Source organism: Equus quagga, chromosome 10, assembly GCF_021613505.1.
Source record: "Equus quagga isolate Etosha38 chromosome 10, UCLA_HA_Equagga_1.0, whole genome shotgun sequence".
Classification (NCBI taxonomy): Eukaryota; Metazoa; Chordata; class Mammalia; order Perissodactyla; family Equidae; genus Equus; species Equus quagga.
In genome coordinates, this window is record NC_060276.1 from 41,046,359 (window position 1) to 41,050,775 (window position 4,417).

Below are 4,417 nucleotides of genomic sequence, written 5' to 3' on the forward strand. Positions count from 1 at the left end.
AAATGAATAAATTCTTGGAAACATGCAACCTTCCAAAACTGGACCAAGAAGAATTAGAAAATTTGAATAGACCGATCACCAGTAAGGAGATTGAAACAGCAATCAAAAACCTCCCAAAAAATAAAAGTCCAGGACCAGATGGCTTCCCTGGTGAATTCTACCAAACATTCAAAGAAGACTTAATATCTATCCTTCTCAAACTCTTCCAAAAATTTGAGGGGGAGGGGAGGCTTCCTAACTCAACTACGAATCCAACATTATCCTGATACTGAAACTAGACAAGGACAACAGAAAAAAAGAAAATTACAGGCCAATATCGCTGATGAAGATCGATGCAAAAATCCTCAACAAAATTTTAGCAAATTGAATACAACAATATATTAAAAAGATCATACATCATGATCAAGTGGGTTTCATTCCAGGGGTGCAGGGATGGCTCAACATCTGCAAATCTATCAAAGTGATATACCACATTAACAAGATGAGGAATAAAAATCACATGATCATCTCAATGGATGCAGAGAAAGCATTTGACAAGATACAGCATCCATTTATGATAAAAACTCTAAGTAAAACGGGTATAGAAGAAAATACCTCAACATAATAAAGGCCATATATGACAAACCTACAGCAAATATCATTCTCAACAGAGAAAAACTGAAAGCTATCCATTTAAGAACAGTAACCAGACAAGGATGCCCACTGTCACCACTCTTATTTAACATAGTATTGGAAGTCCTCGGCAGAGCAATCAGGTAAGAAAAAGAAATAAAAACTATCCACATTGGAAAAGAAGAAGTGAAACTGTCACTCTTTGCAGACAACATGATTTTATATCTAGAAAACCCTAAAGATTCCACTAAACACCTTTTAGAAACAATAAAGGGATACAGTGAAGTTGCCATATACAAAATCAACCTACAAAAATCGGTTGCGTTTCTATACACTAACAACGAAGTAGCAGAAAGAGAAATTAAGAATACAATCCCATTTAAAATTGCAACAAAAAGAATAAAATACCTAGGAATAAACTTAACCAAAGAGGTGAAAGATCCGTACACCGAAAATTATAAAACATTCTTGAAAGAAGTCGAAGAAGACATAAAGAAATGGAAAGATATTCCGTGCTCTTGGATTGGAAGAATTAACATCGTTAAAATGTCCATACTTCCTAAAGCAATCTGTAGATTCAACGCAATCCCTATCAAAGTTCCAGCAACATCTTTTACAGAAATAGAACAAAGAAACCTAAAATTTATATGGAACAACAAAAGACCCCGAATAGCCACAGGATTCCTGAGAAAAAAGAGCAAAGCTGGAGGTATCACACTCCCTGATTTCAAATTATACTACAAAGCCATAGTAACCAAAACAGCATGGTACTGGCACAAAAACAGACACACAGATCAATGGAACAGAATTGAGAGCCCAGAAGTAAACCTACACATTTATGGACAGCTAATATTCGACAAGGGAGCCAAGAGCATACGATGGAGAAAGGAGAGTCTCTTCAATAAATGGTGTTGGGAAAACTGGACAGCCACATGCAAAAGAATGAAAGCAGACCATTCCCTTACACCATGCACAAAAATCAACTCAAAATGGATTAAAGACTTGAATGTAAGACCCGAAACCATGAAACTTCTAGAAGAAAACACAGGCAGTACGCTCTTTGACATCGGTCTGAGCAGCATATTTTCAAGTCCCATGTCTGACTGGGCAAGGGAAACAAAAGAAAAAATGAACAAATGGGACTACATCAAACTAAAAAGCTTCTGCACAGCAAAGGAAACCGTCAGCAAAACAAAAAGACAATCTAACAATTGGGAGAAGATATTTGCAAACTGTATATCAGATAAGGGGTTAATATCCAAATATGCAAAGAACTAATACAGCTCAACAACAAAAAAACCAACAATCCAATTAGAAAATGGGCAAAAGATCTGAAGAGAGATTTCTCCAAAGAAGATATACGGATGGTCAACAGGCATATAAAAAGATGCTCGACATCATTAGCTATCAGGGAAATGCAAATCAAAACTACAATGAGGTATCACCTCACTCCCATCAGAATGGCTGTAATTAACAAGACAGGAAACAACAAATGTTGGAGAGGATGTGGAGAGATGGGAACACTTGTGTACTGCTGGTGGGAGTGCAAACTGGTGCAACCACTATGGAAAGCAGTATGGAGTATCCTCAGAAAATTAAAGATAGATCTACCATATGATCCAGCTATCCCACAGCTGGGTATTTATCCAAAGAACTTGAAAACACAAAGGCATAAAGATACTTGCATCCCTATGTTCATTGCAGCATTATGCACAATAGCCAAGACTTGGAAGCAACCTAGGTGCCCATCAAGGGAGGAATGGATAAAGATGTGGTATTTCTACACAATGGACTACTACTCAGCCATAAGAAATGATGAAATCTGGCCATTTGTGACAACATGGATGGTCCTTGAGGGTATTATGCTGAGTGAAATAAGTCAGAGGGAGAAAGTCAAATACCATATGATCTCACTTATAAGTAGAAGATAAAAAAGACAAACACGTAGCAATGGAGATTGGATTGGCGGTTACCATAGGAGAAGGGGAGGGGGGGAGGGCACAAGGGGTGATTAAGCTCACATATGAGGTGATAGACTATAATTAGTTTTTGGGTGGTGAACATGATGTAATCTACACAGAATTTGAAATATATTATGATGTACATCCGAAAATAAATAAATAAAAGAAAAAAAATAAAAAGAGGGGTTGGCCCCGTGGCCGAGTGGTTAAGTTCGCGCGCTCCGCTGCAGGCGGCCCAGTGTTTCGTTGGTTCGAATCCTGGGCGCGGACATGGCACTGCTCATCAAACTACAGTGAGGCAGCGTCCCACATACCACAACTAGAAGGACCCACAATGAAGAATATACAACTATGTACCGGGGGGCTTTGGGGAGAAAAATGAAAAAATGAAATCTTTAAAAAAAATAAATAAAAAAAAGAAAAGTAAACAAAAGCTCAAAAAAAAAAAAAAAAAAGAAAGAAAACCCTCTACAGAGGAGGTGGCATGTGGTAGGACTTCAACACACATTAGTCTTGGCCCACTTTTCTCCTCCCTCCCAGAGAGTGAAGGCTATTACCTAAACCAAACAGCAAAACTGCAATAGAGACCACCTGGAAACGTGGCAGTAAGAGGTAACACATATTCACATTTACATAATAAATGAAGCTTTGGGGTCATTTCTGCGTTGCAGGATGGCCTTTCTGAGGGATCTCAGGTGAGGGAAATGGATCGTCAATCCATTTGCTATAATTCCTCATCATGTTATGTCTCCTTATTTATCTTCTAGATTGATATCAGAAAAGCAGTCTCCCATTGAACCCCCAAATGAAGAGAAAGTGCAGATAAAGAGGAGGCAGGAATCACAGGCCCTCAACTCCGACATTACCCACAACCCCCTACAGGACCATGCTCGAGATTTATCTGTACCATCAGCTTCTTCAAAGAGAGAGGCCAGGGAGTGATACACACATGGGCACAATACTAGAAATCTGTAAAACGACAAGTTTTCAAGTTCTAGAAGGTCATTTTCTATCAAGAAGACAGCTGAGCGTCCTTTGGGGGAGGGGAAGAAGTAGAATACCATTCCTGCTTCTTAATCGATGACTCTGGAAGATTGATATTCCATCAGTGAGTCAGAGTTTGCCATCTGTCACATAGGAATTTTGGTGCCATCCTCACAGAGTTGTTGTGAGAGAATAATGCACATACATAATTATTTGCACCTTTCATCTATAAATATACATGTAAGATCATGGAGTAAGTGTCCATTTGCAACTTTTTTCCCTCCGAAAATAGCTTTGCTGCAACTTCTCTATCTAACAAGGTGACCGTAGGGCTGTTTTGATAGGACTACCATGCTGCTGTGACCATTCTTGCAGACATTTCCTGGGGCACAGGTGCTCAAGACTCTCTGCATGGCAGACCTAAGAGTGCAGCAGATGATGGGGACCTCACATTCTTCTCCCATAGATGCTTCCAAATGTCTCTAAGTCAGTTGTGCCAATTAATTGTCCCCCAGCAGTGTAGGGAGTTCTCATAGCCCCAGTTTTCCACTTAAAGAAGATGCAGCATAAACACATAGTTGCTGATCAGGTTTCCTTTTCAAACTCTGGAATTATTCCAGGATTTATTCTGGAGCACAAATATGAAATATGCCATTTACAGGGAAAAACGAAGAATAATCTGACGTTATAGTACCAGGATATCAGATTAGCAAATACTGCCAAATTAAAACCCATTAGGTACTCAGATCTGCAGAAACAGGTGCTCTTGTCTTGTAATTCTTTGAGCTTTACACTAACAAAAAGACTGTAAACTCAACTAGACAGTAAGTATTTAAAATGTTAAATGTTAATGCTCTGTG